Source organism: Acanthopagrus latus, chromosome 4 (assembly GCF_904848185.1).
Source record: "Acanthopagrus latus isolate v.2019 chromosome 4, fAcaLat1.1, whole genome shotgun sequence".
Lineage (NCBI taxonomy): Eukaryota > Metazoa > Chordata > Actinopteri > Spariformes > Sparidae > Acanthopagrus > Acanthopagrus latus.
The window spans coordinates 23,047,170-23,070,619 of NC_051042.1; the positions used below are offsets into that span (position 1 = coordinate 23,047,170).

General features: G+C 44.5%; 1 long non-coding RNA gene across 3 annotated transcripts in view; it reads left to right on the plus strand.

The window, feature by feature from the left end:
- The window catches only part of LOC119018036, a 38,809-nt gene that overhangs the window by 4,398 nt on the left and 10,961 nt on the right, over positions 1 to 23,450 (plus strand). For all 3 annotated transcript variants that reach the window (XR_005074639.1, XR_005074638.1, XR_005074637.1), the window contains exons 3-4: positions 3,279 to 3,390; positions 8,870 to 8,980. This is a non-coding gene — a long non-coding RNA (uncharacterized LOC119018036). The remainder of the gene's footprint in view (positions 1 to 3,278; positions 3,391 to 8,869; positions 8,981 to 23,450) is intronic.

Below are 23,450 nucleotides of genomic sequence, written 5' to 3' on the forward strand. Positions count from 1 at the left end.
TAATATATATATATATATATATATATATATATATATATATATATATATATATATATATATATATATATATATATATATATAATATATATATTATTTGACGATCTGAGAATGAGACTCAAAAATCAGCTGTCTTTGTACAGAATTGCTTCATGAGTAAACGGTCACACAATTAATCAATTGATTAATAATTGTCCTCCATAATGCAGGACACTTGCTTGTCTCACATTTCCTCTCTAAGGTGTCAACTTTCTGCTTTTAATGCTGGATAATTTAATCTATAATCAAACAGAATGTTTAATATTGATGATATGAATCTGCAAAGTATCTAGTTAGACAAAGTGTGGTGAAAGTGTGAATAATATAGTAACTGATATAGTGATAACATAACTAATAAAATAAAAACTCAATTCATGCAAAATATGAAAAGTGTTTAACATGTATATCTACACTGTTCAGCCACAATATTAAAACAGCTGACAAGTGAAGTGAGCATTGATCATCTTGTTACAATCAAATGTTCTGCTGGGAAACTTTGAGTTCTGTCATTTCTGTGGAGCCTCTTTGACAAACACCAGCCACCCAAACACCGTTCAGACCAACTACACCCCCTCATGGCAAAGAACCCAAGGTTTCAAACTGGCCCCCTCATTCTCCAGATCCCAATCCAGTTGAGCATCCATCGGATGCGCCAGAACCAACTCCCATCCATGTTGGGGCCCCCATGGATTGTTCTTGGCTCAGACTGCATCCAGTGGAAGCTCAGTTGGATTGAGATCTGGGGAATCTGGAGGCCAGGTTGACACCTTGAGCTCTTTCCCACGTTCCTCGGGTCGTTCCTGAGCAGTTTTTGCAGCGTTGCAGGCGCGTTGTCCTGCTGGGGGGGCACTGCCATTAAGGAGTGCTGCTGCCATGAGGGGGTGTACTTGGTCTGCATCTGTGTTTGGGTGACTGGTGTCTGTCAAAGAGACATCCACATGAATGCTAGGACTCATGGCTTCACAGCCGAACATGACATTGGAACAAAATCATCCATGTTATTATTTCACCTGTCACTGGTTCTAATGTTGTGTCTCTCAGTGTGTACACATGTTGACACCTTGAGCACTTTCCCAGGTTCCTCAAAAATCAAACTTTCTCCAAAACTGTTTAAGGGTATGTGCGTTAATATATGATAATACATCATGTTTGATCAGTTAATATTTTTTATTAATTATATCAATCTGCAAAATAACTGTTAACTAAGTGAGGTTGTAAAATGTAAGTTGTTATATAATGTGTAGTGAAAACATTCATTCTAAATCAGTGAAAACTGAAAATAGAAATACTCAAGAAGAGTACCTGAATACATGTTATTGATCTCTTTATATGAAGTATTTTACATGTATATACACCATCAGCCAAAACATGGAAACACTAATAGGTGAAATGAGCATTTATCATCTTGTTACAATCAGATGTTCTGCAGGAAACTCTTGAGTCCTGGCATTTATGTGGACGCCCCCCTCATGGCAACAGCTTTCCTTGATGGCAGTGCCCCCCCTGCAGGTCAGTGCATCTGCAACACCGCAGAAATGGCTCAGGAATGGTCCGATGAACCTGACGACGAACTCAAGGCGTTGAGCTGGCCTTTGAATTCCTCAGATCCCACTCCAGTTGACCATCTGTGGGATGCACCAGAGCCAATTGCCATCCATGTTGGGGCCCCCATGGATGGTTCTCGGCTCATGGTACATCAAATGGACGTTCAGTTGGTTTGAGATCTGGGGAATTCAGAGGCCGGGTTGACACTTTGAGCTCTCTGTCATGTTCCCCGGGTTGTTCCTGAGCACTTTTTGCGGTGATGCGGCTGCATTGTCCTGCTGGGCGGCCACTGCCGTTGAGGAGTGTTTTTGACATGAGCGGCCGCACTTGGTCTGCAGCGGAGTTTGGTTGAGCGGTGCTTCTCAAACAGGCGTCCATGTGAATGCTGGGACTCAAGGTTTCCCCACAGAACGTGGCATTGTCACAAGATGATCAATGTTATTCATTTCACCTGTCATTGGTTTTAATCTTTTGGCAGATCGTTGTATACATATTAAATATTTCATAGATGAGATCAGTAAGTGATCAGAATCAGAGCAGTAGTATATGAATAATGTTGTAAAATGTAAGCTGTTAAATAATGTGCGGTGAAAATATTCATTATAAATCAGTTAAAAGTTGTGAAAATAGAAATGTACTCAAGAACAGTACATGTAGCTCAAAATTTTACACCAATGTAAATGTTCAGATTTACTTCCCATTAAGTTAACTTAAAACTCAATTTAAACAAATTATGAAAAGTGATTTCAGGTTAAATACAACTGAGGTAGGGACTAAATAGACTCAACAAAAATAGACCCACGTCTCTTTGTGGAGGACAAACAACTACCACAAAAACAAAACCTGTAAAAACAAACACACAAAACCTCAAAAAACAAACACAAAATCTCCACAAACACATACAACACCTCTAAAAACAAACACAAAACCTCTAAAAACAAACACAAAACCTCCACAAACACACACAAAACCTCCACAAACACATACAAAACCTCTAAAAACAAACACCTGTTTGTGTATTTCACCTGTCACTGGTTCTAATGTTGTGGCTCTCAGTGTATACACATGTTAAATGCTTTTTACAAATACACTCAAAACCTCCACAAATAAACCCAAAACTTCCACAAATACACTCAAAATCTCCACAAGTAAACACAAAACTTCCACAAATACACTCAAAACCTCCACAAATAAACACAAAACTTCCACAAATGCACTCAAAATCTCCACAAATAAACACAAAACTTCCACAAATACACTCAAAATCTCCACAAATAAACACAAAACTTCCACAAATACACTCAAAATCTCCACAAATAAACACAAAACTTCCACAAATACACTCAAAATCTCCACAAATAAACACAAAACTTCCACAAATACACTCAAAGTCTCCACAAATAAACACAAAACTTCCACAAATACACTCAAAACCTCCACAAATACACTCAAAATCTCCCAAAAAAGACTAAAAAACTTAATAATTATGACACACAAAATAACCATAAATACACAAAAAACTCCACAGAACTTCACAAATTCACAAAATACACACAAAACCCCCACAATGACACAGAAAACCTCTACAATCCTCCGTACTCAAACCTCCACAAATTCAGAAAAAAAACGCACAAATCTGCACAAAACCTGCACAAAGAGACGTGAAGCTACCACTGCTCTTCTTTCTCATCTTGCAGGTGATGGATGGTTGACGGGACGAATCACCGAGACGAACAAGACGAGCCAAACAATGGAGAGGGGCCGCCACAGGAGCCTGAAGGGAAAGTGTGAGACTCCTGGTCCAATAAGGTCAGTGCAATGGAGATGCAAAAATTAAAGGCAGAAAGTGTGAGATTTTTCAGTTGCTGTTCATTAATGCTCTAGGATCGGTAAATGATTCTAGAGGACAGTCGAGTCTCACTCACAGGTCGTTGAATACCGACAGTTTTGGTTGGCAGAAGACAGTACAGTGTCGCTGGAACACAATGATCAATGTTATTTATGTACTAATGTACTACATGTATGCTGCTACAGGCAGCATACAACTTTTGGTTCTTTGCAAAGCTGGATGTTTGCTAGCAAATGTAACTTTCCAGTTGACTTGCCACATTTCTTTCATTTGTTTGATTAATTAAATATATTGGAAGCACCAATTAGTCACACAGTGTGAAAAAAGTAGGACGTGATTAACAAGCTCAGATTTAATTCTTATTATTCTTATTGTTGTTGGTGTTTTTGTTATTCTTATTTTATTATTCTTATTATTATACTTCTTCATCTTATTACTATTATTATTATTATTATTATTTCATAATTATTATTCTTATTCTTACTCTCATTATTATTATTATTATCATTGTTGTTATTATTATTCTTATCATTCCTATTTTTATCATTATACTTCTTATTATTATTCTTCTTACTGTTATTATTTTGTTGTTATTATTCTTATTATTATTCCTATTTTTATCATTATTATTATTATTATACTTCTTATTATTCTTCTTCTTATTGTTATTATTTTGTTGTTATTATTATTCTTATTATTCCTATTTTTATTATTCTTATTATTATTTTAAATCATGCATGGAAATATACATACAAAAAATTGCTGCATAGAGAATCGGTTCGTAATCGAATCGAATCGTGAGGTGCCAAGAGATTCCCACCTCTAGTAGAAGTGAAGCGAATTGAGAGCTACAACAACAGCAGCACTGAGCGGAGACACGTTGTTTTGGAGGCCTCGTGCCTCCAAAACAACGTGACATTAGGGACAAAAGTTAGGTAACAGCAATCCAGTTGTTAGTGATCTGCCAGGCAAACCTTGTGTTTGTAAGTTATAAGTTCTATCATTGTAAAATAAAGGTTAACTTGACAGGACTTCAGCTATCTTCAATGGCAAATGCCCGAGTGCTGTCCATCGGAGCTGTAAGCAGTGTTTTCCATGAATGGCAGTAGTCAGGCCTTTGATCAGCTGCTGGTATTGGTAATAGCGTATCTTACGAGCCCTTGTGCGATCCCGCCAACTTACAGGTCCCTCATGTTCAGACACCTATGGTATGGTAGAAGCGTGCCCAAAGTGTGCGCTGTTTAGCTTGGGCCTCGGCCTGGCTAGGGACATGCTCAGGGCCACGGTAGAAGCTAGCCTGACGCCACTAAAGCGGCTTGGATCTCTGCCCTCATCTGTCCATGACGATTTCCCTGGCGAGTTCAGTGTGTATGGGCGCGATGCCTTTGCCTTGAAGATAATGTTGAACCTCTGTAATAAAACTAAATTAAAACAATTGCAGGAATTCATTTTCTTTGCAACTGTGTGCAACAGCATCCTGCTTGATAAAACCATGCAGAGATCATTACAAAGCTGTTAAATGGCCCTCGGCCTCACTGCCCAGCAGACCACTAATAAGGATCCGATTGTTAATGGTAGAAGTGCAGCAAACTGATTGCTACAAACAGTTTGAGCGGTTGTTTGTTTGTCTGCGTTTTTCTGAGTGTAGTGAAGGATTGTTTTCAGTTCAGGTACCTCTCCTATCGAGCACGCAAACGTGCGTTCAGAGAGTGCTAGATAAGCTGTATGAAGCCTTTGGAGTTGTTGTCTTGCGAACAACACCTATATTTATCATCTATATTTAAAATCTGTATATAAATATTTGCTGTTCATTCTTGCACTATACCATGTAAATATATACGTCAGTTTGATTCTATTTTATTTCCTTTTTCATTATATTTTCTATTTTATATCATCTATTTTACTATTGCTCTTGTTCTCGTAACATTCTGACGCTGCTGCGACAAGCACATTTCTCCGTCTGCGGGACGTCAAAGGATTTCTGATTCTGATAGCTACAAACAGTTTTATTGGTTGTTAGTTGGTCTGCGTCCTTCTGAGTGCATTGAAGGTTATACATAGAACATTGTGGTATAAAGCTTTTCAGGCTTAGCTAAACAGTGTTAGCTAAACAATGTTGAGCGCAGTAAGCGAGGACAACCTGTTAACCACCGTAGAGTTGTAGGCACAAAAGTTCAGTAACAGCTATCCAGTTGTTTGTAGTCTGCTCGACAAACCTGGTAATCAGGCTTGTGTGACCCGATCATCCAGAGCAGAGTTAGGCCCCACCTCAAAACGCGCAGGATTCAAGGAGTGCTTTTTACAGCTAATGGATAAACACAAAACTATATATATATATATAATATATATATATGATAGTCCACAAAGTGCGTTATTTGACGATCTGAGAATGAGACTCAAAAAAAATCAGCTGTCTTTGTACAGAATTGCTTCATGAGTAAACCGTCACACAATTAATCAATTGATTAATAATTGTCCTCCATAATGCAGGACACTTGCTTGTCTCACATTTCCTCTCTAAGGTGTCAACTTTCTGCTTTTGATGCTGGATAATTTAATCTATAATCAAACAGAATGTTTAATATTGATGATATGAATCTGCAAAGTATCTAGTTAGACAAAGTGTGGTGAAAGTGTGAATAATATAGTAACTGATATAGTAATAACATAACTAATAAAATAAAAACTCAATTCATGCAAAATATGAAAAGTGTTTAACATGTATATCTACACTGTTCAGCCACAATATTAAAACAGCTGACAAGTGAAGTGAGCATTGATCATCTTGTTACAATCAAATGTTCTGCTGGGAAACTTTGAGTTCTGTCATTTCTGTGGAGCCTCTTTGACAAACACCAGCCACCCAAACACCGTTCAGACCAACTACACCCCCTCATGGCAAAGAACCCAAGGTTTCAAACTGGCCCCCTCATTCTCCAGATCCCAATCCAGTTGAGCATCCATCGGATGCGCCAGAACCAACTCCCATCCATGTTGGGGCCACCATGGATTGTTCTTGGCTCAGACTGCATCCAGTGGAAGCTCAGTTGGATTGAGATCTGGGGAATCTGGAGGCCAGGTTGACACCTTGAGCTCTTTCCCACGTTCCTCGGGTCGTTCCTGAGCAGTTTTTGCAGTGTTGCAGGCGCGTTTTCCTGCTGGGGGGGCACTGCCATTAAGGAGTGCTGCTGCCATGAGGGGGTGTACTTGGTCTGCATCTGTGTTTGGGTGACTGGTGTCTGTCAAAGAGACATCCACATGAATGCTAGGACTCATGGCTTCACAGCCGAACATGACATTGGAACAAAATCATCCATGTTATTATTTCACCTGTCACTGGTTCTAATGTTGTGTCTCTCAGTGTGTACACATGTTGACACCTTGAGCACTTTCCCAGGTTCCTCAAAAATCAAACTTTCTCCGAAACTGTTTAAGGGTATGTGCGTTAATATATGATAATACATCATGTTTGATCAGTTAATATTTTTTTATTAATTATATCAATCTGCAAAATAACTGTTAACTAAGTGAGGTTGTAAAATGTTAGTTGTTATATAATGTGCAGTGAAAACATTCATTCTAAATCAGTGAAAACTGAAAATAGAAATACTCAAGAAGAGTACCTGAATGCATGTTATTGATCTCTTTATATGAAGTATTTTACATGTATATACACCATCAGCCAAAACATTGAAACACTAATAGGTGAAATGAGCATTTATCATCTTGTTACAATCAGATGTTCTGCAGGAAACTCTTGAGTCCTGGCATTTATGTGGACGCCCCCCTCATGGCAACAGCTTTCCTTGATGGCAGTGCCCCCCCTGCAGGTCAGTGCATCTGCAACACCGCAGAAATGGCTCAGGAATGGTCCGATGAACCTGACGACGAACTCAAGGCGTTGAACTGGCCTTTGAATTCCTCAGATCCCACTCCAGTTGACCATCTGTGGGATGCACCAGAGCCAATTGCCATCCATGTTGGGGCCCCCATGGATGGTTCTCGGCTCATGGTACATCAAATGGACGTTCAGTTGGTTTGAGATCTGGGGAATTCAGAGGCCGGGTTGACACTTTGAGCTCTCTGTCATGTTCCCCGGGTTGTTCCTGAGCACTTTTTGCGGTGATGCGGCTGCATTGTCCTGCTGGGCGGCCACTGCCGTTGAGGAGTGTTTTTGACATGAGCGGCCGCACTTGATCTGCAGCGGAGTTTGGTTGAGCGGTGCTTCTCAAACAGGCGTCCATGTGAATGCTGGGACTCAAGGTTTCCCCACAGAACGTGGCATTGTCACAAGATGATCAATGTTATTAATTTCACCTGTCATTGGTTTTAATCTTTTGGCAGATCGTTGTATACATATTAAATATTTCATAGATGAGATCAGTAAGTGATCAGAATCAGAGCAGTAGTATATGAATAATGTTGTAAAATGTAAGCTGTTAAATAATGTGCGGTGAAAATATTCATTGTAAATCAGTTAAAAGTTGTGAAAATAGAAATGTACTCAAGAACAGTACATGTAGCTCAAAATTTTACACCAATGTAAATGTTCAGATTTACTTCCCATTAAGTTAACTTAAAACTCAATTTAAACAAATTATGAAAAGTGATTTCAGGTTAAATACAACTGAGGTAGGGACTAAATAGACTCAACAAAAATAGACCCACGTCTCTTTGTGGAGGACAAACAACTACCACAAAAACAAAACCTGTAAAAACAAACACACAAAACCTCAAAAAACAAACACAAAATCTCCACAAACACATACAACACCTCTAAAAACAAACACAAAACCTCTAAAAACAAACACAAAACCTCCACAAACACACACAAAACCTCCACAAACACATACAAAACCTCTAAAAACAAACACCTGTTTGTGTATTTCACCTGTCACTGGTTCTAATGTTGTGGCTCTCAGTGTATACACATGTTAAATGCTTTTTACAAATACACTCAAAACCTCCACAAATAAACCCAAAACTTCCACAAATACACTCAAAATCTCCACAAGTAAACACAAAACTTCCACAAATACACTCAAAACCTCCACAAATAAACCCAAAACTTCCACAAATGCACTCAAAATCTCCACAAATAAACACAAAACTTCCACAAATACACTCAAAATCTCCACAAATAAACACAAAACTTCCACAAATACACTCAAAATCTCCCAAAAAAAGACTAAAAAACTTAATCATTATGACACACAAAATAAACATAAATACACAAAAAACTCCACAGAACTTCACAAATTCACAAAATACACACAAAATCTCCACAATGATGCATAAAACCCCCACAATGACACAGAAAACCTCTACAAACCTCCATACTCAAACCTCCACAAATTCAGAAAAAAAACCGCACAAATATGCACAAAACCTGCACAAAGAGACGTGAAGCTACCACTGCTCTTCTTTCTCATCTTGCAGGTGATGGATGGTTGTCGGGACGAATCACCGAGACAAACAAGATGAGCCAAACAAGGGAGAGGGGCCGCCACAGGAACCTGAAAGAAAGTGTGAGACTCCTGGTCCAACAAGGTCAGTGCAATGGAGGTGCAAAAATTAAAGGCAGAAAGTGTGAGATTTTTCAGTTGCTGTTCATTAATGCTCTGGGATCGGTAAATGATTCTAGAGGACAGTCGAGTCTCACTCACAGGTCGTTGAATACCGACAGTTTTGGTTGGCAGAAGACAGTACAGTGTCACTGGTGGGACACTAGTCTCTCTCCCTCTTTTTCTGTTTGTCTTGTTAAGAAAAATAAATAAATGAATAAATAATATAAACAGTGTATCGTTATTAATGGATAATAAATATGAGTATGTTTCTGGAGAATACTTGAATCACATTCACAAATTGTTGAATATTGGCAATTTAAAACAGTGCAGCAAACTCAAAAGGAAGGCGTACAACAGGACAACAGTGCCACAAACCCAAAAGGAAAGTGTAAAACAGTGCAGCAAACCAAAAGGCAAACTGCATAACACTGCAACAAACCCAAAAGGAAAGCGTACAACAGGACAACAGTGCTAGAAAACACACAAGGAAAGTGTAAAGCAGTGCAGCAAACTGCACAACACTGCAGCAGACCCAAAAGGAAAGTGTAAAACAGTGCAGCAAACCAAAAGGCAAACTGCATAACACTGCAACAAACCCAAAAGGAAAGCGTACAACAGGACAACAGTGCTAGAAAACACACAAGGAAAGGGTAAAGCAGTACAGCGAAACCAAAAGGCAAACTGCACAACAGTGCAGCATACCCAAAAGGAAAGCGTACAACAGTACACCAGTGCAACAGACCCAAAAGGAAAGCCTATAACAATGCATTAAACCAAAAGGAAAGCTTGCAACAGGACAACACTGCAACAAACACAAAAGGAAAGTATGAAACAGTTCAGCAAACCCAAAAGGCAAACTGCACAACGCTGCAGCTAACCCAAAAGAAAAGTGTACAACAGTGCAACAGACCCAAAAGGAAAGCGTATAACAATGCAGTAAACCGAAAGGAAAGCATACGACAGGACAGCAGTGCAACTAACCCAATAGGGAACGCGTACAACAGTACACAATTGCACCAGTGCAACTCGAAACCCACAAGGAAAGTGTAAATCAGTGCAGCAAACCCAAAAGGCAAACTGCACAACACTGCAGCAAACCCAAAAGGAAGTGTACAACAGTGCAACAGACCCAAAAGGAAAGCGTATAACAATGCAGTAAACCGAAAGGAAAGCATACGACAGGACAGCAGTGCAACTAACCCAATAGGGAACGCGTACAACAGTACAGAATTGCACCAGTGCAACTAGAAACCCACAAGGAAAATGTAAAACAGTGCAGCAAACCCCTACAGGAAAGTGTAGAACAGTGCAGCAAACCCCAGAAGGAAAGTGCAAAGCAGTGCAGCAAACCCCAACAGGAAAGTGGAAAACAGTGCAGCAAACCCATAAGGCATACTGCACAACACTGCAGCAAACCCAAAAGGAAAGTGTACAACAGGACAACAGTGCAACAAACCCAAAAGAAGAGTGTGAAGCAGTGCAGCAAACCGAAAAGGAAAGTGTAATTTGCAGACCAACTACAGTCCCTCATGGCTAAGAAGCCAAGGTGTCAAACTTGCTTCTTCATTCTCCAGATCCCAATCCAGTTGAGCATCTATGGGATGCGCCAGAACCAACTCCCATCCATGTTGGTGGCCCCCATGGATTGTTGTTGGCTCAGGCTGCATCCAGTGGAAGCTCAGTTGGACAGAGATCTGGGGAATCTGGAGGCCAGGTTGACACCTTGAGCTCTTTCCCATATTCCTCGGGTGTTCCCGAGCAGTTTTTGCAGTGTTGCAGGCGCAACACTGCAGTAAACCCAAAAGGAAAGCGTACAACAGGACAACAGTGCAGCAGACCCCAACAGGAAAGTGTAAAACTGTGCAGCAAACCCCAACAGGAAAGTGTAAAACAGTGCAGCAAACCCAGGAGGCAAACTGCACAACACTGCAGCAGACCCATCAGGAAAGTGTAAAACAGTGCAGCAAACCCCAACAGGAAAGTGTAAAACAGTGCAGCAAACCCAGAACGCAAACTACACAGCACCGCACCAAACCCAACAGGAAAGTGTAAAACAGTGCAGCAAACCCCAGAAGGAAAGTGTAAAACAGTGCAGCAAACCCCAACAGGAAAGTGTAAAACAGTGCAGCAAACCCAGAAGGCAAACTGCACAACACTGCAGCAGACCAAACAGGAAAGTGTAAAACAGTGCAGCAAACCCAGGAGGCAAACTGCACAACACTGCAGCAGACCCATCAGGAAAGTGTAAAACAGTGCAGCAAACCCCAACAGGAAAGTGTAAAACAGTGCAGCAAACCCAGAATGCAAACTACACAGCACCGCACCAAACCCAACAGGAAAGTGTAAAACAGTGCAGCAAATCCCAGAAGGAAAGTGTAAAACACTGCAGCAGACCAAACAGGAAAGTGTAAAACAGGGCAGCAAAACCAGAAGGCATACTGCACAGCACCGCACCAAACCCAACAGGAAAGTGTAAAACAGTGCAGCAAACCCAGAAGGCATACTGTACTACACTGCAGCAGACCCCAACAGGAAAGTGTAAAACAGTGCAGCAAACCCCAACATGAAAGTTTAAAACAGTGCAGCAAACCCAGAAGGCATACTGCACAACACTGCAGCAGACCCCAACAGGAAAGTGTAAAACAGTGCAGCAAACCCCAGAAGGAAAGTGTAAAACCGTGCAGGAAACCCAGAAGGCAAACTGCACAACACTGCAGCAGACCAAAGAGGAAAGTGTAAAACAAGGCAGCAATCCCAGAAGGCATACTGCACAGCACCGCACCAAACCCAACAGGAAAGTGTAAAACATTGGAGCAAGCCCAGAAGGCAAACTGCACAACACTGCAGCAGACCCCAACAGTAAAGAGTAAAACAGTGCAGCAAACCCCAGAAGGAAAGTGTAAAACAGTGCAGCAAACCCCAAAAGAAGAGTGTGAAGCAGTGCAGCAAACCGAAAAGGAAAGTGTAATTTGCAGACCAACTACAGTCCCTCATGGCTAAGAAGCCAAGGTGTCAAACTTGATTCTTCATTCTCCAGATCCCAATCCAGTTGAGCATCTATGGGATGCGCCAGAACCAACTCCCATCCATGTTGGTGGCCCCCATGGATTGTTGTTGGCTCAGGCTGCATCCAGTGGAAGCTCAGTTGGACAGAGATCTGGGGAATCTGGAGGCCAGGTTGACACCTTGAGCTCTTTCCCATATTCCTCGGGTGTTCCCGAGCAGTTTTTGCAGTGTTGCAGGCGCAGCACTGCAGTAAACCCAAAAGGAAAGCGTACAACAGGACAACAGTGCAGCAGACCCCAACAGGAAAGTGTAAAACTGTGCAGCAAACCCCAACAGGAAAGTGTAAAACAGTGCAGCAAACCCAGGAGGCAAACTGCACAACACTGCAGCAGACCCATCAGGAAAGTGTAAAACAGTGCAGCAAACCCCAACAGGAAAGTGTAAAACAGTGCAGCAAACCCAGAACGCAAACTACACAGCACCGCACCAAACCCAACAGGAAAGTGTAAAACAGTGCAGCAAACCCCAGAAGGAAAGTGTAAAACAGTGCAGCAAACCCCAACAGGAAAGTGTAAAACAGTGCAGCAAACCCAGAAGGCAAACTGCACAACACTGCAGCAGACCAAACAGGAAAGTGTAAAACAGTGCAGCAAACCCAGGAGGCAAACTGCACAACACTGCAGCAGACCCATCAGGAAAGTGTAAAACAGTGCAGCAAACCCCAACAGGAAAGTGTAAAACAGTGCAGCAAACCCAGAATGCAAACTACACAGCACCGCACCAAACCCAACAGGAAAGTGTAAAACAGTGCAGCAAATCCCAGAAGGAAAGTGTAAAACACTGCAGCAGACCAAACAGGAAAGTGTAAAACAGGGCAGCAAAACCAGAAGGCATACTGCACAGCACCGCACCAAACCCAACAGGAAAGTGTAAAACAGTGCAGCAAACCCAGAAGGCATACTGTACTACACTGCAGCAGACCCCAACAGGAAAGTGTAAAACAGTGCAGCAAACCCCAACATGAAAGTTTAAAACAGTGCAGCAAACCCAGAAGGCATACTGCACAACACTGCAGCAGACCCCAACAGGAAAGTGTAAAACAGTGCAGCAAACCCCAGAAGGAAAGTGTAAAACCGTGCAGGAAACCCAGAAGGCAAACTGCACAACACTGCAGCAGACCAAAGAGGAAAGTGTAAAACAAGGCAGCAATCCCAGAAGGCATACTGCACAGCACCGCACCAAACCCAACAGGAAAGTGTAAAACATTGGAGCAAGCCCAGAAGGCAAACTGCACAACACTGCAGCAGACCCCAACAGTAAAGAGTAAAACAGTGCAGCAAACCCCAGAAGGAAAGTGTAAAACAGTGCAGCAAACCCCAAAAGAAGAGTGTGAAGCAGTGCAGCAAACCGAAAAGGAAAGTGTAATTTGCAGACCAACTACAGTCCCTCATGGCTAAGAAGCCAAGGTGTCAAACTTGATTCTTCATTCTCCAGATCCCAATCCAGTTGAGCATCTATGGGATGCGCCAGAACCAACTCCCATCCATGTTGGTGGCCCCCATGGATTGTTGTTGGCTCAGGCTGCATCCAGTGGAAGCTCAGTTGGACAGAGATCTGGGGAATCTGGAGGCCAGGTTGACACCTTGAGCTCTTTCCCATATTCCTCGGGTGCTCCCGAGCAGTTTTTGCAGTGTTGCAGGCGCAGCACTGCAGTAAACCCAAAAGGAAAGCGTACAACAGGACAACAGTGCAGCAGACCCCAACAGGAAAGTGTAAAACTGTGCAGCAAACCCCAACAGGAAAGTGTAAAACAGTGCAGCAAACCCAGGAGGCAAACTGCACAACACTGCAGCAGACCCATCAGGAAAGTGTAAAACAGTGCAGCAAACCCCAACAGGAAAGTGTAAAACAGTGCAGCAAACCCAGAACGCAAACTACACAGCACCGCACCAAACCCAACAGGAAAGTGTAAAACAGTGCAGCAAACCCCAGAAGGAAAGTGTAAAACAGTGCAGCAAACCCCAACAGGAAAGTGTAAAACAGTGCAGCAAACCCAGAAGGCAAACTGCACAACACTGCAGCAGACCAAACAGGAAAGTGTAAAACAGTGCAGCAAACCCAGGAGGCAAACTGCACAACACTGCAGCAGACCCATCAGGAAAGTGTAAAACAGTGCAGCAAACCCCAACAGGAAAGTGTAAAACAGTGCAGCAAACCCAGAACGCAAACTACACAGCACCGCACCAAACCCAACAGGAAAGTGTAAAACAGTGCAGCAAACCCCAGAAGGAAAGTGTAAAACACTGCAGCAGACCAAACAGGAAAGTGTAAAACAGGGCAGCAAAACCAGAAGGCATACTGCACAGCACCGCACCAAACCCAACAGGAAAGTGTAAAACAGTGCAGCAAACCCAGAAGGCATACTGTACTACACTGCAGCAGACCCCAACAGGAAAGTGTAAAACAGTGCAGCAAACCCCAACATGAAAGTTTAAAACAGTGCAGCAAACCCAGAAGGCATACTGCACAACACTGCAGCAGACCCCAACAGGAAAGTGTAAAACAGTGCAGCAAACCCCAGAAGGAAAGTGTAAAACAGTGCAGGAAACCCAGAAGGCAAACTGCACAACACTGCAGCAGACCAAAGAGGAAAGTGTAAAACAAGGCAGCAAAACCAGAAGGCATACTGCACAGCACCGCACCAAACCCAACAGGAAAGTGTAAAACATTGGAGCAAGCCCAGAAGGCAAACTGCACAACACTGCAGCAGACCCCAACAGTAAAGAGTAAAACAGTGCAGCAAACCCCAGAAGGAAAGTGTAAAACAGTGCAGCAAACCCCAAAAGAAGAGTGTGAAGCAGTGCAGCAAACCCAAAAGGAAAGTGTAAGTTGCAGACCAACTACAGTCCCTCATGGCAAAGAAGCCAAGGTGTCAAACTTGCTTCCTCATTCTCCAGATCCCAATCCAGTTGAGCATCTATGGGATGCGCCAGAACCACCTCCCATCCATGTTGGTGGCCCCCATGGATTGTTGTTGGCTCAGACTGCATCCAGTGGAAGCTCAGTTGGACAGAGATCTGGGGAATCTGGAGGCCAGGTTGACACCTTGAGCTCTTTCCCATATTCCTCGGGTTGTTCCTGAGCAGTTTTTGCAGTGTTGCAGGTGCAACACTGCAGCAAACCCAAAAGGAAAGCGTACAACAGGACAACAGTACAGCAGACCCCAACAGGAAAGTGTAAAACAGTGCAGCAAACCCCAACAGGAAAGTGTAAAACAGTGCAGCAAACCCAGAACGCAAACTACACAGCACCGCACCAAACCCAACAGGAAAGTGTAAAACAGTGCAGCAAACCCCAGAAGGAAAGTGTAAAACAGTGCAGCAAACCCCAACAGGAAAGTGTAAAACAGTGCAGCAAACCCAGAAGGCAAACTGCACAACACTGCAGCAGACCCCAACAGGAAAGTGTAAAACAGTGCAGCAAACCCCAGAAGGAAAGTGTAAAACACTGCAGCAGACCAAACAGGAAAGTGTAAAACAGGGCAGCAAAACCAGAAGGCATACTGCACAGCACCGCACCAAACCCAACAGGAAAGTGTAAAACAGTGCAGCAAACCCAGAAGGCATACTGCACAACACTGCAGCAGACCCCAACAGGAAAGTGTAAAACAGTGCAGCAAACCCCAACATGAAAGTGTAAAACAGTGCAGCAAACCCAGAAGGCATACTGCACAACACTGCAGCAGACCCCAACAGGAAAGTGTAAAACAGTGCAGCAAACCCCAGAAGGGAAGTGTAAAACAGTGCAGCAAACCCAGAAGGCAAACTGCACAACACTGCACCAAACCCAACAGGAAAGTGTAAAACAGTGCAGCAAACCCAGAAGGCAAACTGCACAACACTGCAGCAGACCAAACAGGAAAGTGTAAAACAGTGCAGCAAACCCAGGAGGCAAACTGCACAACACCGCACCAAACCCCAACAGGAAAGTGTAGAACAGTGCAGCAAACCCAGAAGGCAAACTGCACAACACTGCAGCAGACCCCAACAGGAAAGTGTAAAACAGTGCAGCAAACCCAGGAGGCAAACTGCACAACACTGCAGCAGACCCATCAGGAAAGTGTAAAACAGTGCAGCAAACCCCAACAGGAAAGTGTAAAACATTGCAGCAAACCCAGAAGGCATACTGCACAACACTGCAGCAGACCCCAACAGGAAAGTGTAAAACAGTGCAGCAAACCCCAGAAGGAAAGTGTAAAACAGTGCAGCAAACCCAGAAGTCAAACTGCACAACACTGCAGCAGACCAAACAGGAAAGTGTAAAACAGGGCAGCAAAACCAGAAGGCATACTGCACAGCACCGCACCAAACCCAACAGGAAAGTGTAAAACATTGGAGCAAGCCCAGAAGGCAAACTGCACAACACTGCAGCAGACCCCAACAGTAAAGAGTAAGACAGTGCAGCAAACCCCAGAAGGAAAGTGTAAAACAGTGTAGCAAACCCCAAAAGAAGAGTGTGAAGCAGTGCAGCAAACCCAAAAGGAAAGTGTAAGTTGCAGACCAACTACAGTCCCTCATGGCAAAAAAGCCAAGGTGTCAAACTTGCTTCCTCATTCTCCAGATCCCAATCCAGTTGAGCATCTATGGGATGCGCCAGAACCACCTCCCATCCATGTTGGTGGCCCCCATGGATTGTTGTTGGCTCAGACTGCATCCAGTGGAAGCTCAGTTGGACAGAGATCTGGGGAATCTGGAGGCCAGGTTGACACCTTGAGCTCTTTCCCATATTCCTCGGGTTGTTCCTGAGCAGTTTTTGCAGTGTTGCACCTGCAACACTGCAGCAAACCCAAAAGGAAAGCGTACAACAGGACAACAGTGCAGCAGACCCCAACAGGAAAGTGTAAAACAGTGCAGCAAGCCCAGAAGGCAAACTGCACAACGGTGCAGCAGACCCCAATAGGAAAGTGTAAAACAGTGCAGCAAACCCAGGAGGCAAACTGCACAACACTGCAGGAGACCCCAACAGGAAAGTGTAAAACAGTGCAGCAAACCCCAGAAGGAAAGTGTACAACAGGACAACAATGCAGCAGACCCCAACAGGAAAGTGTAAAACAGTGCAGCAAACCCAGGAGGCAAACTGCACAACACTGCAGCAGACCCATCAGGAAAGTGTAAAACAGTGCAGCAAACCCCAACAGGAAAGTGCAAAACAGTGCAGCAAACCCAGAACGCAAACTGCACAGCACCGCACCAAACCCAACAGGAAAGTGTAAAATAGTGTAGCAAGCCCAGAAGGCAAACTGCACAACACTGCAGCAGACCCCAACAGCAAAGTGTAAAACAGTGCAGCAAACCCCAGAAGGAAAGTGTAAAACACTGCAGCAGACCAAACAGGAAATTGTAAAACAGGGCAGCAAAACCAGAAGGCAAACTGCACAACACTGCAGCAGACCCCAACAGGAAAGTGTAAAACAGTGCAGCAAACCCCAACAGGAAAGTGTAAAACATTGCAGCAAACCTAGAAGGTATACTGCACAGCACCGCACCAAACCCAACAGGAAAGTGTAAAACAGTGCAGGAAGCCCAGAACGCAAACTGCACAACACCGAAGCAGACCTCAACAGGAAAGTGTAAACCAGTGCAGCAAACCCCAGAAGGAAAGTGTAAAACACTGCAGCAGACTAAACAGGAAAGTGTAAAACAGGCCAGATAAACCAGAAGGCATACTGCACAGCACCGCACCAAACCCAACAGGAAAGTGCACAACAGTGCAGCAAGCCCAGAAGGCAAACTGCACAACACTGCAGCAGACCCCAACAGGAAAGTGTAAAACAGTGCAGCAAACCCCAACAGGAAAGTGTAAAACAGTGCAGCAAACCTAGAAGGTATACTGCACAGCACCGCACCAAACCCAACAGGAAAGTGTAAAACATTGGAGCAAGCCCAGAAGGCAAACTGCACAACACTGCAGCAGACCCATCAGGAAAGTGTAAACCAGTGCAGTAAACCCCAGAAGGAAATTGTAAAACAGTGCAGCAAACCCCAACAGGAAAGTGTAAAACAGTGCAGTAAACCTAGAAGGCAAACTGCACAACACTGCAGGAGACCCCAACAGGAAAGTGTAAAACACTGCAGCAAACCCAAAAGGAATGCGTACAACAGGACAACAGTGCAGCAGACCCCAACAGGAAATTGTAAAACAGTGCAGGAAACCCCAGAAGGAACGTGTAAAACAGTGCAGCAAACCTCAACAGGAAAGTGTAAAACAGTGCAGCAAACCCAGAACGCAAACTGCACAGCACCGCACCAACCCCAAAAGGAAAGTGTAAAACAGTGCAGTAAACCCCAGAAGGAATGTGTAAAACAGTGCAGCAAACCCAGAAGGCATACTGCACAGCACCACACCAAACTCAACAGGAAAGTGTAAAACAGTGCAGCAAACCCAGAACGCAAACTGCACATTACCGCACCAACCCCAACAGGAAAGTGCAAAACAATGCAGCAAACCAATAAGGCAAACTGCACAACACTGCAGCAGACCAAACTGGAAAGTGTAAAACAGTGCAGCAAAAACAGAAGGCATACTGCACAGCACCGCACCAAACCCAACAGGAAAGTGTAAAACAGTGCAGCAGACACCAACAGGAAAGTGTAAAACAGTGCAGCAAACCCAGAAGGCAAACTGCACAACACTTCAGCAGACCCCAACTGGAAAGTGTAAAACAGTGCAGCAAACCCCAACAGGAAAGTGTAAAACAGTGCAGCAGACACCAACAGGAAAGTGTAAGACAGTGCAGCAAACCCCAGAAGGAAAGTGTAAAACAGTACAGCAAACCCCAAAAGAAGAGTGTGAAGCAGTGCAGCAAACCCAAAAGGAAAGTGTAAGTTGCAGACCAACTACAGTCCCTCATGGCAAAAAAGCCAAGGTGTCAAACTTGCTTCCTCATTCTCCAGATCCCAATCCAGTTGAGCATCTATGGGATGCGCCAGAACCACCTCCCATCCATGTTGGTGGCCCCCATGGATTGTTGTTGGCTCAGACTGCATCCAGTGGAAGCTCAGTTGGACAGAGATCTGGGGAATCTGGAGGCCAGGTTGACACCTTGAGCTCTTTCCCATATTCCTCGGGTTGTTCCTGAGCAGTTTTTGCAGTGTTGCACCTGCAACACTGCAGCAAACCCAAAAGGAAAGCGTACAACAGGACAACAGTGCAGCAGACCCCAACAGGAAAGTGTAAAACAGTGCAGCAAGCCCAGAAGGCAAACTGCACAAAGGTGCAGCAGACCCCAACAGGAAAGTGTAAAACAGTGCAGCAAACCCCAGAAGGAAAGTGTACAACAGGACAACAATGCAGCAGACCCCAACAGGAAAGTGTAAAACAGTGCAGCAAACCCAGGAGGCAAACTGCACAACACTGCTGCAGACCCATCAGGAAAGTGTAAAACAGTGCAGCAAACCCCAACAGGAAAGTGCAAAACAGTGCAGCAAACCCAGAACGCAAACTGCACAGCACCGCACCAAACCCAACAGGAAAGTGTAAAATAGTGTAGCAAGCCCAGAAGGCAAACTGCACAACACTGCAGCAGACCCCAACAGCAAAGTGTAAAACAGTGCAGCAAACCCCAGAAGGAAAGTGTAAAACACTGCAGCAGACCAAACAGGAAATTGTAAAACAGGGCAGCAAAACCAGAAGGCAAACTGCACAACACTGCAGCAGACCCCAACAGGAAAGTGTAAAACAGTGCAGCAAACCCCAACAGGAAAGTGTAAAACAGTGCAGCAAACCTAGAAGGTATACTGCACAGCACCGCACCAAACCCAACAGGAAAGTGTAAAACAGTGCAGGAAGCCCAGAACGCAAACTGCACAACACCGAAGCAGACCTCAACAGGAAAGTGTAAACCAATGCAGCGAACCCCAGAAGGAAAGTGTAAAACACTGCAGCAGACCAAACAGGAAAGTGTAAAACAGGCCAGCAAAACCAGAAGGCATACTGCACAGCACCGCACCAAACCCAACAGGAAAGTGCACAACAGTGCAGCAAGCCCAGAAGGCAAACTGCACAACACTGCAGCAGACCCCAACAGGAAAGTGTAAAACAGTGCAGCAAACCCCAACAGGAAAGTGTAAAACAGTGCAGCAAACCTAGAAGGTATACTGCACAGCACCGCACCAAACCCAACAGGAAAGTGTAAAACATTGGAGCAAGCCCAGAAGGCAAACTGCACAACACTGCAGCAGACCCATCAGGAAAGTGTAAACCAGTGCAGTAAACCCCAGAAGGAAATTGTAAAACAGTGCAGCAAACCCCAACAGGAAAGTGTAAAACAGTGCAGTAAACCTAGAAGGCAAACTGCACAACACTGCAGGAGACCCCAACAGGAAAGTGTAAAACACTGCAGCAAACCCAAAAGGAATGCGTACAACAGGACAACAGTGCAGCAGACCCCAACAGGAAATTGTAAAACAGTGCAGCAAACCCCAGAAGGAACGTGTAAAACAGTGCAGCAAACCCCAACAGGAAAGTGTAAAACAGTGCAGCAAACCCAGAACGCAAACTGCACAGCACCGCACCAACCCCAACAGGAAAGTGTAAAACAGTGCAGTAAACCCCAGAAGGAATGTGTAAAACAGTGCAGCAAACCCAGAAGGTATACTGCACAGCACCACACCAAACTCAACAGGAAAGTGTAAAACAGTGCAGCAAACCCAGAACGCAAACTGCACATTACCGCACCAACCCCAACAGGAAAGTGCAAAACAATGCAGCAAACCAATAAGGCAAACTGCACAACACTGCAGCAGACCAAACTGGAAAGTGTAAAACAGTGCAGCAAAAACAGAAGGCATACTGCACAGCACCGCACCAAACCCAACAGGAAAGTGTAAAACAGTGCAGCAGACACCAACAGGAAAGTGTAAAACAGTGCAGCAAACCCAGAAGGCAAACTGCACAACACTTCAGCAGACCCCAACTGGAAAGTGTAAAACAGTGCAGCAAACCCCAACAGGAAAGTGTAAAACAGTGCAGCAGACACCAACAGGAAAGTGTAAGACAGTGCAGCAAACCCCAGAAGGAAAGTGTAAAACAGTGCAGCAAACCCCAAAAGAAGAGTGTGAAGCAGTGCAGCAAACCCAAAAGGAAAGTGTAAGTTGCAGACCAACTACAGTCCCTCATGGCAAAAAAGCCAAGGTGTCAAACTTGCTTCCTCATTCTCCAGATCCCAATCCAGTTGAGCATCTATGGGATGCGCCAGAACCACCTCCCATCCATGTTGGTGGCCCCCATGGATTGTTGTTGGCTCAGACTGCATCCAGTGGAAGCTCAGTTGGACAGAGATCTGGGGAATCTGGAGGCCAGGTTGACACCTTGAGCTCTTTCCCATATTCCTCGGGTTGTTCCTGAGCAGTTTTTGCAGTGTTGCAGGTGCAACACTGCAGCAAACCCAAAAGGAAAGCGTACAACAGGACAACAGTGCAGCAGACCCCAACAGGAAAGTGTAAAACAGTGCAGCAAGCCCAGAAGGCAAACTGCACAAAGGTGCAGCAGACCCCAACAGGAAAGTGTAAAACAGTGCAGCAAACCCAGGAGGCAAACTGCACAACACTGCAGGAGACCCCAACAGGAAAGTGTAAAACAGTGCAGCAAACCCCAGAAGGAAAGTGTACAACAGGACAACAATGCAGCAGACCCCAACAGGAAAGTGTAAAACAGTGCAGCAAACCCAGGAGGCAAACTGCACAACACTGCAGCAGACCCATCAGGAAAGTGTAAAACAGTGCAGCAAACCCCAACAGGAAAGTGCAAAACAGTGCAGCAAACCCAGAACGCAAACTGCACAGCACCGCACCAAACCCAACAGGAAAGTGTAAAATAGTGTAGCAAGCCCAGAAGGCAAACTGCACAACACAGTGCAGGAAGCCCAGAACGCAAACTGCACAACAGCGAAGCAGACCTCAACAGGAAAGTGTAAACCAGTGCAGCAAACCCCAGAAGGAAAGTGTAAAACACTGCAGCAGACCAAACAGGAAAGTGTAAAACAGGCCAGCAAAACCAGAAGGCATACTGCACAGCACCGCACCAAACCCAACAGGAAAGTGCACAACAGTGCAGCAAGCCCAGAAGGCAAACTGCACAACACTGCAGCAGACCCCAACAGGAAAGTGTAAAACAGTGCAGCAAACCCCAACAGGAAAGTGTAAAACAGTGCAGCAAACCTAGAAGGTATACTGCACAGCACCGCACCAAACCCAACAGGAAAGTGTAAAACAGTGCAGGAAGCCCAGAACGCAAACTGCACAACACCGAAGCAGACCTCAACAGGAAAGTGTAAACCAGTGCAGTAAACCCCAGAAGGAAAGTGTAAAACAGTGCAGCAAACCCCAACCGGAAAGTGTAAAACAGTGCAGTAAACCCAGAAGGCAAACTGCACAACACTGCAGGAGACCCCAACAGGAAAGTGTCAAACAGTGCAGCAAACCCAAAAGGAAAGCGTACAACAGGACAACAGTGCAGCAGACCCCAACAGGAAATTGTAAAACAGTGCAGCAAACCCCAGAAGGAACGTGTAAAACAGTGCAGCAAACCCAGAACGCAAACTGCACAGCACCGCACCAACCCCAAAAGGAAAGTGTAAAACAGTGCAGTAAACCCCAGAAGGAATGTGTAAAACAATGCAGCAAACCCAGAAGGCATACTGCACAGCACCACACCAAACTCAACAGGAAAGTGTAAAACAGTGCAGCAAACCCAGAACGCAAACTGCACATTACCGCACCAACCCCAACAGGAAAGTGCAAAACAATGCAGCAAACCAATAAGGCAAACTGCACAACACTGCAGCAGACCAAACTGGAAAGTGTAAAACAGTGCAGCAAAAACAGAAGGCATACTGCACAGCACCGCACCAAACCCAACAGGAAAGTGTAAAACAGTGCAGCAGACACCAACAGGAAAGTGTAAAACAGTGCAGCAAACCCAGAAGGCAAACTGCACAACACTTCAGCAGACCCCAACTGGAAAGTGTAAAACAGTGCAGCAAACCCCAACAGGAAAGTGTAAAACAGTGCAGCAGACACCAACAGGAAAGTGTAAGACAGTGCAGCAAACCCCAGAAGGAAAGTGTAAAACAGTGCAGCAAACCCCAAAAGAAGAGTGTGAAGCAGTGCAGCAAACCCAAAAGGAAAGTGTAAGTTGCAGACCAACTACAGTCCCTCATGGCAAAAAAGCCAAGGTGTCAAACTTGCTTCCTCATTCTCCAGATCCCAATCCAGTTGAGCATCTATGGGATGCGCCAGAACCACCTCCCATCCATGTTGGTGGCCCCCATGGATTGTTGTTGGCTCAGACTGCATCCAGTGGAAGCTCAGTTGGACAGAGATCTGGGGAATCTGGAGGCCAGGTTGACACCTTGAGCTCTTTCCCATATTCCTCGGGTTGTTCCTGAG